General features: G+C 38.4%; 1 pseudogene; it reads left to right on the plus strand.

Annotated features, from left to right (window-relative positions):
• Nucleotides 1-11,261, plus strand: part of LOC123246892 — a 43,775-nt pseudogene extending 32,514 nt beyond the window's left edge.
• The last annotated feature ends 4,796 nt before the right edge of the window (nt 11,262-16,057 follow it).

The following is a 16,057-nucleotide window of genomic DNA, read 5'->3' on the forward strand; positions in this document are numbered from 1 at the left end:
ACTTGTACAGGTGAGTAGTTGAAAAGCAGGGTAAGGTCAGTGCATGTGACATCTCCTGTTCCACTTCTGGAGTGCCATCTCCAGGTTTAAGCACTGCTCAGCATTACTCCTAATTGTCAAAGCTGTATAAGAAAATGTCTATTTCTCTTCTGCTCCATCAGCATTAAATTTTATACCTCTCCTTGTAGTTTAATGGTTTTGATGGGATCAGTCCTGGGTTTAGGCAATTGGTCAGTACGCATTGATTAAGCATCTCCTATGGTCTGATCCTGAGGATAGAAGGATGGTCGGGATCCAAATCCCCTAAATAATTGACTTCACCCAAAGGGAAGGGAAGAGACAGGCCATGCTCTCAGGAAGCTCAGAATCGAGTGTAAAACTTAGAAATGGTTTGAGAAGCAGCAGCAGATCATGAACCACACTCGTAGCTGATCTTGGGAAAAGACAGTGTTTTGTAATGGAAATCCATTTAGTTCAACAGGAAATAAGGGAATGGAAGAATGAGGACAATAACAGTTTAAGTAAGAGAGCAGAATTAGGGAGTGAATAGTCAAGATAAAAATAATAATGATAAAACTAATACCTATCATTTACTCAGCACATACTCTTTACAATGTGTTTTCTAAAACTTATTTGATCCTCATATAAACCTGAAGAGGCTGGTGATATTATTATGCTCATCTTACAGGTGAAGAAGATGAAGCTGTGACTTGTCTGGGTCACAGTACTAGCTAGGTTCTGAGGTGGGATTAGAACTCAGGTCTTCCTGACTCTGTGCTTGGTGTTCTGTCCACTAAAGGACCAGCTGTATTCTCATTTTTAAGTAGAAAACTGATGTGAGATTAATAACTGATATCCAGTACTCCAAGTATTATATTTAATGAGATTTGTTAATAATAACTTGAAGTAAGGGAAGAAAAGCCTTAGTAAAGAAAGCCAGCTTTTCCAGCCACTCATGGTAGAAGAAGAGAGAGCGAGGGCAGGTTTAAACAGAAGTATATACAAATATTTTAAGCACGCAACTTGGGGACAAAAAGGAAAGGAGTTCTGGGAGATGAAGTCCACAGGAGGTGAATTGTTGAAATTCTCTTACTGAGGATGGAAATTCATTCTTTGTTTTTTGCTCCCCAAACAATCAACAAAATGAATTGATTGCTAATATATTTAAAGGTACATCTTTCTATTTTGTCATTACAAGTAATGTATTAAATGATAAATTACTTGAAGGTTAATTGTGCTTATTTTTCCTTTTTTAAAAAATGTTTATATACAAGCAGCTAGGTACCTCAGTGGATCAAGAGGCAGAACTAGAGACAGGAGGTCCTGTGTTCATATCTGATGAACTTAACTGTGTGATCCTGGACAATTCATTTAACCCCAGGTGCCTGGCCCTTAATGCTCTTCTGTCTTGGAAACAATACTTAATATTGATTTTAAGTCAGAAGGTAAGCGTTTTTAATAAATGTTTACATATAAAACAACCTTTGTAAGGATAGAATTTCTTCAAACATAACCTTCTCTTTTCTGCCACACGTAACTGGTTATTCTATCATTGGAATTCTAGTGAACGACCAAACAGTGTTGCGTATTAGTGCCTTTGAGAATCTTTTAGGTAGAAGAATAATACCATGAGCAGAGAATGAATTCTTATCAGAAAACCAGCTCAGCATTGCAAGTAGGAGCAATTCAAGGTCTGTTTTTGTAGAACTGTGGTGGTGATCCCTAATGGTGTCATAATGGCCTCACAGTACATGGCTAGCCATCTGGGTTTTAAAGAGCCTGCTATCTGTATTCAAAGAGACTGCTGCAAGAATGTAAATCCATGGAACATCTTGATCTGGTGATTTTAGCTGTCATGAGTTATGATTCCAAAGTAACTCAGATATGAAAAAGCTAATCTAGTGCAGTGCTAGCCAGCCAGTGAAGGTCTATATATGTCTGTAGCCATTTGCATATTTTATAGTAAAATTAGGATTCTGGTCCTGATGATTTAATGTAATAAAGTTTATTAGAATTACTTGGATAGGTAAAAGATGAGAGATACATAGTAAAATAGTCTAATCTAGCTCCCATGTGGGTGATTCCAGTGTGATATCCAGCAGCACCTTCCTTGGCTGGACACCAGAGACAGCAAAAAATAGCACTTCCTTATTCTCCCCTCTTATCTTCTCTTTTTACATCCAGTTCAAATTCAGAGTCATGTCTGGATCAAGTTCAGAGTCATGTAGCCTGCGCTAGCTGATGTCCCTAAGGTGACCAACCTGGGTGACATAATTGGCATAGCTGCGGGGATACAGGGTTGCAGGCAGGACAACATCCAATGGGTGACCCCAGGAGAGGGGTTTAAATTCTCTTCACATTATTCCCCTTTGATTCTTTGGGAGACTAGCATGTTAAATTTCTTCCCTGGCTTCTTTAGGAGATTAACATATCAGGTCTCCCCAGTGAATCATTCCACATGTGTACTAGAGGTATATAAAATATTGCACCATATAAAGAGGGAATTACAACAATTTGGAAGATAAGAGGTAAAGAAAGAAAAAAGAGAAAAAACAAAAAAATGATTGATAGATGCATTGAGAAAAAGCCGATTGGTAGAACTCCCCTTTGGAATAAGAATTTTTATTTAGAATAAATGCTATGTTCAACCCCCTTTAGCTCAGTTCTCTATATCCCAATGTTCATTTTGGATCTCTTGATGTTGTATTTGATTTCTGTAGGCACCATTATCCCATCTTTATTGCGTCATTTCCAGAAGATCCACTTTCTTAATTCAAGGTGTTAGTCATCTTCTTTTCTTAAAAATTGCTTTAAAAGATCTTAGATCTTAAAACTTGGATTTTAGCATAATTACACAATCCCCTCCCCCCCCCCCCCAAGGAAGGTGTTGACCAACATCAGAATCACCCTAGGATACATGGCTTAGCTATGATGTATATGAATCAATCCCTAAAACAAAACAAAACAACTGCCCTAAAACTCAAAAACGAAATAGAAGAATAAAAAAAAGAAATTAGATAAGAATACATAACAAAATCCTATGTGTATAAAATTACGAGCAAAAATAAAACCATAATATGTCCTTGAATCACCAGCAAGGCCCAGTTGAGGTAGCTTATATCCTACAAACATGCAGGATAATTGCAGCAGTATTGCACTTACCCATTGGCAACGGCGACTACAGAAAATTGCCATACTATAAAAGAGATAAAGGGACAAAGTATGAGGTAAAAGGGAAGTATGATTCCCTAGTCTGATTTTGCTTTCAATCTCAGGGAGAGGGGAGCCAAAATGAAAACCAAATGAAGGTACTTGTAGAAACCTGGCATGAGGAAGTCCAATGTCTGAATTTGTCAAACAACTGTTTCCTCAATCCACCAAACAGGTCCTCTGTCATGGCATAGATCCTCATCAATCCTACAGGGATTGTTGGTCTCCTTGACTTTGTGTATCTTTGCACTGTTCAGTAGCTTCTCAGTAATCCCTTCTTCTGCAATCAGACAAAATATTAAAGTCCTATATTACTTTACAGTCAATGGCAGGTTTCCACATTCTAAAGCTAGCTTTTGAGTATTCATTGGTATTAGGGCTAATTTTTTTTTTTTTTTTTTTTTTATCCTGGGACTCCATTCTAGGAGCATAGGGCCACAACCAGTAGGCAATGGGACACACAGTCGCTCTGGGTCACCCAGCTGGGAAGTGTCTGAGCCCGGACTTGAACCTAGGACCTTTTGTCTCTAGGCCTGGCTCTCAATCCACTGAGCCACTCAGCTGCCCCAGGGCTAATAGGTATTGCAAATTTATCTTTCAAAATAAAAAACATTAACATTGACTCCATACACTCAAGTAAAAAAATAATAAGAAAAAAAATCAAATTTCCTATTGGAAATATAGAGAAAAACAATAAAAAAGCAAACAAACCAGAAACTCATATTGCACATCCCATGTGACAATGGGTCAGCCAAACAGAGGTATAACACAAGAAATCCTCACTCAAAAGTGAGCTCTATTTCTTCCATATTTGGCCATGATCCACAGCGTGTTTACATAATTTTTTCTTGAGGTAAAACTTGTTATAAAAAGTAGTACAGCTGCTAATACAAATTCTAAAAAGTACCACAATTCCCAAAATTATAAGAGTCCATTTGATTATAGTAGCAAAAAAACCAGTTCTCTGCAGCCATGAGAGGTTCTACCAGTTACCATCAGGTGTCACATGAGGCTCTACAGCAGCTTGTGTGTCATTTAAAATTCTTTCAAGTTCATGGATGTTTGTCACAATTTTTCCAGATCTATTTACGTAAGAACAACAAGATTGATTAATAAAGGCACCTGCACCTCCTGATGCAACTGTAAGCATGTCAAGGACCAGCCGATTTTGTAGAACTGTTTTTGCTAAGGACTCAATCTCTTCTTGTAGGAAAAAGATGACTTTCATAGTTTGGGAGATGACTTGAGCTGTGTCTTGAGCCAATCTTTCAACCTCAGCTGAGATGTTTCTAACACAGTCTATCATTGCCATCATTCCAAAGTTTGGCAGGAGTGCCCAGAGAAACCTCTGTATTGCTGATGAGAATGCTGCTGAATTTGGCCTTGACCTCTTGGGTCTGGAATGCCACCAAGAACCCAGATTTCTGGCCATGGACTTGTCTCCCGGGGCAGTATAATGATCGTGCACTGATACAGGTGGAATAAAATAAACCCAACCACAAGTACCATACCATTGTGGGGGAAGGGTAGAATAAGCTGAAGAATTATCTAAAATGTCTGGGGGTCACCAAACCCCATGGGAAATCTTCCACCAGGATGAGGCCATAACAGTCATAAAAGACATGTTTTTACGTGTCCCATGCATTGCATTTCTAAGCTTTGCTCTAGCACAAATGAATGTGGAGGTAGCAATGGAATGGTGAGGTTGCATTTCTACTTAACAGACCCATGACTCTTGTCACACACAGTCAAAGGTAGGCAAATGATCCATGGTGTTTCTAGGCACCTAAAAAATACTTCTGAAGACCTGTTAAAATCAACTGATATTTTCAGTTCCTTAAATTCCTCAAAGGTCACTGATATAGGTTGTATCCATTTCAATGGAGTCCATCCATCACATCATCTATGTGACAGTTAACAAAGCAAAAAGGAGCAAAAGGCTATTTAGGTAATATGTGACCTTTCTGTAGTCCAAGTTGTGGTAACGTCTGATTTCTGTGAACTGGAATAGTTGCCCATGAGAAAACAGAGCTCTGATGGATCCGGTGACAGACCCAGCATCCATAGGGACCAATGGTGGCTTGCCATGGAAAAGAGTTTGTCCAACTTGACTATGGACTTGTATAATGGCGTTATCCCTCCTGCAATCATAGGAAGAGGGTACAAATATGGACAGTGTAACAGAACACATAGCTAATAACCAAAACGTATTAACTGAAGGTAACATTGTGTAACAGAACATTTTAAATTAGATTAATATGTAAACTTAAAAGCAAAATGAAATATTAAAAAAAAAACAAATACAATATATGTGACAAGATGTCACTCACTGTCAGTAGAGAGTACCCCTCTGACATGGGAGGAATGTATCCAAGAGTCCTTTTCTCTGATTTTGGTAGCTGTTGAAGTGGTTAACAGTACTTTATTTAAACTTTGTCTTCTGGGTTTAGATCTTTATTTAAGATTGCATTATATAGACTTCTTCAGTATGGGGAGGGGAACAAACTGAAACAGTTAGCATCAACAAGACATTGGGGTCTGAACAGGCTTAAAATTCACCTCCAGACTCCTTGAGGTCCTTTCCCTTCCTGAGTACCATCATACATCTTGATTCCTCTGGCCATCACATTGGTCATTCTGACCATTTCTCTGTGGTGCCCCACAATAATTACAGATTCCTTGAGGAGTGTTATGGACCAACTTATAATTTACCTCATTACAGTCACTGATCCTTTTGGAGGATTTATTATTATTATTATTATTATTATTATTATTTCTCTAGCTTCTGTTTCTCTTTCTACAACTCATAGCTACATGAGCTTGTTTCCCGCAAAAAGAACATGCCTTTGGTTGCTTCATGGTTTCCTTTAAAGGAGCTATGACCTGTGTCTGTCTTTCGGCTCTTTCTTTTATTTGTTTTTGTAATTCAGCTTTTTCCTTCTTTAAGTTCTCCTCTAATTCAGTTTTTTTCCTTTTTTAATCTCTCCAGTTCCTCTTTTTCAGCTTTCTCTCTATTTCATCTTTCACAGCCCTCAAAGACATGCTGCTGTCCTCATTAGCTTTTCTATGTCCATCATGGGCCAATTTGGGCAATTGTTCTTAAAATGGTGCTTAATATCTCAGGAACAATACTTTACAAAATAAATCCTTATAAATCTGGCATCAATCCCTCTGGAGACATCTGTTCCAAGATACCTAGACCCTAGTTCAGCTCTCATGGAAATGAGATGGTCTTTCATTCTCTCCCTGTTTGAGGTCCTCAAATTTAGTCCAGTTACTTGGCCAATGTACTGCATCATCATTTTGAGACCCATTTACAATGGAAAGGATCATGTTCCTTTCACTATCAGTTAAAAGAGCAAGAAGTAATTCTGTAACCTCTATCCCTTCATAGTTGCCCAAAATGTAATAATTAAAATTAAGAGACTGGCCATAAATTAATATTTTTATTATTTATTATCCGTTGCTGCCTTTTTCCTGCTGCCATTCTATCCTCATGACCTAAGCTACCCAGTGATTTCCCTCACGTAGATCTTGCTTCCAGATCCCATGCTAGGTACGTGTAGTAGAAAGAGGGGAGGGCAAATTTCTTTTTCACAATCTCCCCTTTGATTCTTTGGGAAACCTCACTTGGGTGTTCTAGGAGATTTAACATGATATGTCTCCCCCAATGAACTATTCTACATATGGAGCTCATGTATATTCATTTATTTATTCATTTATTAGGTTTTTTTAATTTTAAAATTTAATTTTGTATATTTTCCCATAGTTACATGTTTCATGTTCTTTCCCTCTCCCCCAACCCCTCAACCCCCTTAGCCAATGCACATTTCCACTGGGTTTTATATGTATCATTGATAAAGACCTAATTCCATATTATTGATAGTTGGACTAGAGTTATCGTTTAGCATCTACGTCCCCAATAAAATTCCCATCAGCCCATGTGTTCAAGCAGTTGTTTTTCTGTGTTTCTCCTCCCACAGTTCTTCCTCTGAATGTGACTATTTTTCTTTCTCATAAGTCCCTCAGGGTTGTCCTGGATCATTGCATTGCTGCTAGTAGAGAAGTCTGTTCTGTTCTGTTCAATTGTAGCAATGTATCCGTCTCTGTGTATAATGTTCTCCTTGTTCTGTAAAGCCTATATATTTAAAGAGTCTCTTACTAGAGGTAGCTCTAGGAACTGTTATCAAAAATGTGATTTCCTTTGAATCTTTAAGGTTCAAGGAAGGAATGAAGGAATAAAGGTGAGATAGGTATTAGGAGGAGGAACGAAAGGGATGGCTGAGTTTAGGGAGGAATGGACAAGGCGGTATTTTGGATGGTAAGGAAATGGGTAAGGTACTCAGGAGAGGCAGCTAACACAGACTAGACACTCAGGCTAGAGACAGAGGACACTGGGGGGAAATAAGCTGAACCCTTCCAGGCAGGAAAGGTATGTCTATAGACACAAGGAATAGGACCAGTCAGAAATGATTTAAATCTGATTTGAGGGCTTTCTTGTCACTTTCTCAAGTCCTCAGAGGAGGAGTTGCAAAGCTCCTCCCTGTCAGTGAAACTGAAGGGGTTTAGGAAGAAGTGTCGGGCAACTACTTCCTCCCAAGATGGATGCCTCCAGTTCCCTCAGGAAATAAAAAAGAATAATTCCTTCCCCTTCAACCCTTGCCTAATTCTTCAACACAATGATTTACCAGAGGGTTTGATTAGGTAACAAGGGATTTTATTGAAAATTCAGGGTTGGTCTAAAGGAGAGAGGGGTTTAGGGTTTCTGACAACTGCTATGGAGAAACTCAAGATGGGGGAGGGTCACAGGAACGGTTTAGACTGAGAGAGAACCTGCTCTCTCAGCCAGGGAAGATTTGGCTGCTTTTAAAATAGAGGGTATATTAAATCAATAAAGTAAGGGATAGTTTGATTCAGGGATGTCCTACTTGCCTATAGGGAAACTAAACCCATAAAGTCTATTCACTAAAACCCAAAAGCCACCCTTCCTCCCAGAGCCCACAGGAAAATAGGAAAGGTAACAGGGGAATAGTATGGAGAAGGTCAGGGAGAGGTCCAGAGAAATTAGCTAAGTTCAAATTGTCCAGAGACAAGCCACAGGCCAAAAGCAAGCTGAAAGCCAAAGGCAGAACTCCAGTTGGTCCTTCCGCTCTCCTCAAGCCTCAGGCACCAACTGACTGTTTGTCAGGATTCTAAGGTTTAACTGCCAGAAGTTTTCAGTTAACTTTTGCAAGGGCAAAAGCCTTTATTGCATCTTTGCATTACAGAACACAGGGTCTTCAGCATGATAACATCTCATGCGTGACCCTAGGAGAGAGCTGTAAATTCTCTTCACACTCATAAATGTCCAGCCTTCCCAGAAGTTTGGAGAGAATTTGATGTACAGTTGGGTAACAGAAAGGATTTCGTGCCCATAGTCAGAAGCAATCAGGATTTGCTCTAATCACTGCATGAACCCCAAAAGCATTATATGTTTGATCATAATGGTTGGAATCACTGTAGAAAGAAATTTATTAAAGTTGAAATAAGCATATACATATCCCAGAGGAAAAATAGCTTTCTAACAAAACTCCCAATTCTTTACTGCTTGAGATACTATTAACACATTTTGAGGTCATATCTGTCAGGATGCAGTGGGAACCTCCAAGGGGGTTTGTGAGCCACTAAATGGGAAAGGCTGCAAGAGGACTAAGAGTGAATCAGGCTATGTACTTCCTTCCAAAAAGGTGATGGACTCAAGTTCCTGTATGAGACACATTTTCAGATATGGAAAATGCCATGCATTTTTTAAAATCCCTTACCTTCTGTCTTTGAATCAATAATGCAGAAGAGTGGGAAGGTTTAGGCAGTGGGGTTAAGTGACTTGCCCAGGAGTCCCACAGCTAGGAAGTGTCTGGAGGCCGGATTTGAACACAAGATCTCCCATCTCTATACCTGGTTCTTTATACACTGAACTACCCAGATGCCCCCTAATGTCTTTCATTTTTTAAAATGGTGTTTAGTATAAGGATTCTATTTCATTTTAGTGATCAGTGGTATTTAAGGACATACATATGTATATATGTCTAGGTGAATATGCATGCATGTTTTATTGTTTGTTTCTTTCAGAAGGAAAGATCAGACTTGAATTGAAAGAGATCACTGCAGAGCTAAGCCTTTCTGGGGAAGAAACTCAGAAGCAAAGATCCATTGGTGATGGTGCCTGTGATTCTACTTGGAGAGAAAACTTTGATGTACATCAGAGAATCCACACTGGAGGGAAACCTTATGAATGTAATCAGTGTTGTAAAACATTTGCACAGAGAGCTGCTCTTACTGTCCATCAGCGAATCCACACTGGAGAAAAACCTTATGAATGTAACCATTGTGGGAAAACATTCACACAGAGGGCCAGTCTCACTGTACATCAGAGAATCCACACTGGAGAGAAACCTTTTGAATGTAATCTGTGTGGAAAGGCTTTTATGCGGAGGGCCAGGCTTACTGTACATCAGAGAATCCACACTGGAGAAAAACCTTATGAATGTAATCAATGTGGAAAGGCTTTTATACAGAGGGCCAGGCTTACTGTACATCAGAGAATCCATACTGGAGAAAAACCTTATGAATGTTTTCAATGTGGAAAAAGTTTCCATGAGAAAGAGGTACTTCGGGTGCATCAGAAAATCCACACTGGAGAGAAACCTTATCAATGTAATCAATGTGGAAAGGCTTTTTCAGACAAAGCCAGTCTTACTGTACATCAGAGAATCCATACTGGAGAGAAACCTTATGAATGTAATCAGTGTGGAAAGGCATTCATATGTAGAAAGAGTATGGTTAAACATCAGAGCATCCACACTGGAGAGAAACCTTATAAATGTGATCAATGTGGAAAGTCTTTTACACAGAAGTTTGGTCTTACTCTACATCAGAGAATCCACACTGGAGAGACTCCTTTTGAATGTAATCAATGTGGAAAGGCTTTCAGACGCAGGTATCTTTTTAATCTACATCAAAGAATCCATACTGGAGAGAAACCTTATGAATGTAATCAATGTGGAAAGACTTTTACAGATAGGACCTGTTTTACTGTACATCAGAGAATCCACACTGGAGAGAAACCTTATGAATGTAATCAATGTGGAAAGGCATTCAGATGTAGAAAGAGTATGGTTAAACATCAGAGCATCCACACTGGAGAGAAACCTTATAAATGTGATCAATGTGGAAAGTCTTTTACACAGAAGTTTGGTCTTACTCTGCATCAGAGAATCCACACTGGAGAGACTCCTTTTGAATGTAATCAATGTGGAAAGGCTTTCAGACGCAGGTATCTTTTTAATCTACATCAAAGAATCCATACTGGAGAGAAACCTTATGAATGTAATCAATGTGGAAAGACTTTTACAGATAGGACCTGTTTTACTGTACATCAGAGAATCCACACTGGAGAGAAACCTTATGAATGTAATCAATGTGGAAAGGCATTTAGAAGTAGGAACAATATGGTTAAACATCAGAACATCCACACTGAAAAGAAACCTTATGAATGTAATAAATGTGGAAAGGAATTTAAATGTAAGAAAGGAATGGTTAAACATCAGAGCATCCACACTGGAGAGAAACCTTATGAATGTGATCAATGTGGAAAGTCTTTTACACAGAAGTCTTCTCTTACTGTACATCAGGGAATCCACACTGGAGAGACTCCTTTTGAATGTAATTAATGTGGAAAGGTTTTCAGACATAGGGACTTTCTCAAACTACATCAGAGAAATCATCCTAGGGAGAAACGGTATAAATGTAATCAATGTGAAAAGGCTTTTATAGACAGGTCCACTCTTACTGTACATCAGAGAATCCACACTGGAGAGAAACCTTATGAATGTAATCAATGTGGAAAAGCTTTTACACAGAAGTCTGGTCTTAGTGTACATCAGAGAATTCACACTAGAGAGATACCTTATGACCGTAATCAGTTTAGTAAAGTCCTCAGTCAAAAGTCAAGTTATTTCCCCTTAGCCACTGCCAAGTCAGCAAATAGCAGTCCTTGGGGGCAGCTGTGTTGACCCCAGCCATTCTATTGGGAACTTTTGTTCTACTGATGATATTGGAGTCAGGCTGCTGATTAAAGGAAGATTGCAGGGACCCTCCATTAGCACTGGACTTGGGGCCTTAGCACATTGATCAGACATGATTCCAGGAATAGGAGCAATGACTGCTATCTCACTTGGAAGTATTCCATGGCTAAGATTTGCATAATTCCAGCGGAATCCCTTTCTTGTTCCCCTATGAAATCATTGACCAAGTTCATGAGTATGATTACCACTTCAGTTTAGGAAGATGAGAAAGAGACTTCTTTGTGTCTCATAGCATGAAACTTCAGGAGCCTAGAAAGGAGCCTCCATGATCTTCAGTGTTAGGTCTAGTGTTATAGGAAATTTGTAGATAAGGACTTATTATAATTAGTGCAAAAGCAGACCAAGCAAAACCTGGCTCAAACTGAACATTCCAAACCTGGAATGTGGCAGGTGCTTGTCCAGAGTGACTGAGAAACAAGCTGACAGTTTGCTTTTGGGAGTGAGTTGTGGAGTTAGAGCTTTTGGCAACTGACCAGCAAGCCTGTGGATTTTATACTGGGATCTTGGACAGTGGCACTAACCTTGGATTTACTGAGAGACCTTCAAGCAAGATCAAGGAATTTCCAGGTTGAAACAGGTGTTTTTTTTGGGCTGGTGGACAACCGCAGAAAACCCTATTGTCTCTAGTTCTTATTGGAGTATTTTGCTGATTACCTGGAGTTTCCTGAGACCTGATCCATCTTGAGACTATCCAGTGGATTGCTCCCTGAGATTCCCTTCCTTAACATTTATCCCCTTCATTAACAGCCCTTGTTGATCCTCTTACCTCCTTTCCTGTCCTTGTTAACTATTAAAATCCTTTTATATAAGCTTCCTTGACTTCTCCTTCCCAGTCTACAAGAACCCACTGTTAAGTTAAACTGTTTCCCTGGTTGTGTTTGGTTTCTGTTATTTGTTATTCCCCAGCTAGGTGTGATAGTTTGTTACCTCTCCCAAGTCAGCTGTGGGCTAGCTTTGCCCCAGCTGTACTTGTGTTTTCCCTTCTAATCCCTAACCTATTCCCTTATTCCCCAGTTACTTATTTCACTAGTCATTTAAAGGTGATTAGGTACAAGAAAAATTCACATGCTGAAGTCAGAATGTGCAATGACTACTAGGAAAGATGCCAGAATGGAGATAGAGATTGGGGCCTAGTATCAGCCCTGCCCCAGTCTGTTAGTGAATAAACATTAGTGAAGCACCTACTATGTTGTAGGCACTGTGGATACAAAGGAAAGCAAAAGATGGTCCCTGTTGTCAGAGTTTAGAATCTAGTATACAAACAGTGGTAGTTCAAGAAGAAGTAACAGATCATGAACCTCATTGTTAAATGATCCAGGGAAAAGAGGGTGTTTTGGGATTGGAAATACATTTAATTAAACAGAGAAATAAGTGAGTAGAGGTGGAGAACAATTAGTTTAAGAAGAAGGGCAGAATTGGGGAACAAGTAGTAAAAATCAAAATCATAATGAAAAAAGTATAGCTAGCAGGTACATAGCACCTACTGTACAGTGCACTTTACAAATATTAGTTCATTTGGTTCTCAAAAGAACCATAGGGGTTAAGTGTAATAATTATTCTCATTTTATAGATGAAGCAACTGGGGCAAACAGAGGTCTTATGACTTGCACAAGGTCACTATGCTAGCAAGTGTTTGAGGTGGGATTGGTACGCTTCTATCCATTGTAGTAGAAAAATTTGAAAATGCTCATACAAGAGTGAGGTTGAAAAATGAGAGAATTGTGCAAGCTTTCTGAGGCATGGAAATGCAAAAATTTTTTTTTTTTAGCTCCTTAACCAGTCAGCAAAATGAATGGCAATTTACCTTTTAAAATTCTTATTACTTTATCCACTGTGCCACTTAACTACCCAATTGGAATGGATTGATAGGAGCAGTTTGATTGAATGGCTATGAATGTAGCTGAAGGAAACACTATGGAGCATTTAGAGTTTGATCAGACATTAAAGACTTCAAGATCATTCACTATATCTGGGGGCATTGCCAATCATCTTGTCTTTTGTAACATGAGCACTATGGAAATCAGTTTTAGATGACTGCACATGTATAATCTATATCAGATTGCTTGCCTTCTCAAAGAGTCAGGTGAGAAAGAAGAGAGGGAAATAATTTGAAGCTCAAAAAAAAATTCTAGGTCACCAGAGCCAAGATGGCAGACAAAAATCAGGGATTCATCTAGGGTTTCCCAAATTATCCTCCGTATGACTTTAAAATAATATCTCAGAACATTCTGGAACAGCAGAACTCCAAAAAAATTTTCAGCCTAGAGACTTTAGAAGGCAGTTGCTGCTGGCAGATTAAGGCATGGCCTTGCTATTATTCTGTTAGGGTATAGCCTGTGCTAGACTTTGCTCCACTTTCACCCTGGTGGGAGAGACCTTTCCTGCTGGCCTTCTAAAGTCTCTATCCCAAGAGCAGACTTAAAATTTGGACTAAAATTTGAATAGGCTAGGGAAATGAGCAAAAAATTAAAAAGTACTTCACTATAAAAAAGTTATTGTGAACGACCACACCAATGTAACTATCAACAATTTGGAAATAGGTCTTGATCAATGACACATGTTAAAACCAGTGGAAATGTGCATCGGCCATGGGTGGGGGGAGAGTGGGGGGCGAAGGGGAAAGTAGGAGCATGAATCATGTAACCATGTTAAAAATAAATATTAATAAATGTTTAAAAAAATAAAAGCAGTTTCCAATATTTAAAAAAAAGTTATTGTGGTGACAGGAAGATCAAAACAAAATGAAAACAACAAAGTCGTTACAAAATCTCAAAGAAAAATGTGAATTGAATTCAGGAACAAAAATTCCTAGAAGAGCTCAAGAAAATATTTTAAAAACCAAATAAGAGAAATAGAGGAAAACTGGGAAAATTATTGAGTGATGAATGAAATAATTTTTTAAAAAGAGTCCCTAGTCTGGTAAAGGAGGCAGAAAAAATACTGAATAAAATAAGATGTGTAAGGGTGAAAAAGGGGCTTTCGGGGTAAATATATTTAAGATTGGTCGCCAGAGGATTGAACAATTATGAATCCTCAATTAAGAATAATCTCAAGTCAAAATTGACTTTTATGGAAGTTTATTTACAATTGAGAAGAAAGAGGAAATAAGGAAATAAGAATCTAACACAGTAGGTAAATTACTATGATCCTCTAATTAATCCAGGTAGATCTGATTAACCCTCAGCCGAGAGTCAGAGGGCCAGAGGCCCAGAGGTGAATGAAGCAAAGCTTCATTCACAGAATCTATTAAAAGGAAGTTCCTTAAGAGAAGTTCAGGAAGATTCAGTCTTTAAACTCACCACATGGAATTCAAAAAAAGAATGAAAGCAGTCTCACCATGGTCTCAGCATTCCAGCCAGCACTCCTCCAGGAACCAGGAAAACGAGAAGACTCCAAAGAGCTCCTTCATCAGCAGCCCTCTTCACCAGAAGACCTTCTTTTAAAGGGGTCACTTATGTGTCGCTTCCTGTGCCTCTTCTCTTAGTTCGCGTGTCCAATCACAACAGATGCTTCTCTTAGGACTGCCTAGGGGGGATTCTGATTCGTCACCCACTCTAGCACACGTGGGTTATAGAGATCCCCAAAATGGAGGTGTTCTTATCTTTGGTTATTAAGTCTAAAGATGGGCAATGTAAACTTAATCTAATTATTACAGATGTTAGAAAACAGGATAGACTAAATGGTGAAAAGGGCACAAAAATCTACTGAAAAAACTTCTTAAAAATCTATTGAAAAAACTTCTTAAAAATCAAAATTGGCCAAAAGCAAAAAAGATATATAAAAATGCACTGAAGAGAACTCCTTAAAAAGTAGAATCAGTCAAATGGAAAGTAGAAGTACAAAAGTTAAATGAAGAAAATAATTCCTTAGAAATTAGAATTGGGCAAGTGGAAGCTAATAACTCCATGGCATATTAATAAATAATTTTTAACAATCAAAAGAATAAATAAATAGAAAAAAAGGTGATATATCTCATTGGAAAAACAATTGACCTGAAATAGATGCAGGAGAGATAATTGAATGACTGGACCACCTAAAAGCCATATGTATTTTTTTTTTAAAGCCAAATTTCAGGGCTCCCAGATTAATTAGGAAATATAGCAAACAGTCCCCCTCCTCCCTCCAAAATTCAAATATTGTGTAGCCACACTCAAATTACCACAAGATTTAAAAGCTTTCATATTAAAAGGATTGGTGAGTTTGGAATATGATATTCCAGAGGGCAAAAGAACTAGGATTACAACCAACCATTAAAACGGAGTACAAACTTTAAGGAGAAAAAAATGTATGTTCAATGAAATAGAGGACTTTCAAGCATGCTTTGTGAAAGGAACAGAGCTAAAAAGAAAATCTGATTTTCAAATATCATAAAAAGGAAAGAGAAATCCTAGAGCAATCAGTAAATTTAAGCTGTTTATGTTCCTCCATGAGAAGATATTTATAATTCCTAAGAATTTTACATTATTAGGGCAGTTAGAAGGGCATGGGTGTGAATTTACTATAATGAGATGAATACATAAAAAAATTAAGGGGTGAGAAGGTTGCATTGGAAGGAGGAAGGGAGAAGTAGAATGGGGTGCTTTATCTCACAAAAGAAGGGTCAAAGAGCTTTTGAAGTGAAGGGTTAGATGGAGTTTGGGAGAAGCACATAAATTTTATTGAAATTGGCTCAAAGGGCAAATAGAATACACACAACTGGGTATAGAAATATACTTTATATTATA

Source organism: Gracilinanus agilis, chromosome 4 (genome assembly GCF_016433145.1).
Source record: "Gracilinanus agilis isolate LMUSP501 chromosome 4, AgileGrace, whole genome shotgun sequence".
Lineage (NCBI taxonomy): Eukaryota > Metazoa > Chordata > Mammalia > Didelphimorphia > Didelphidae > Gracilinanus > Gracilinanus agilis.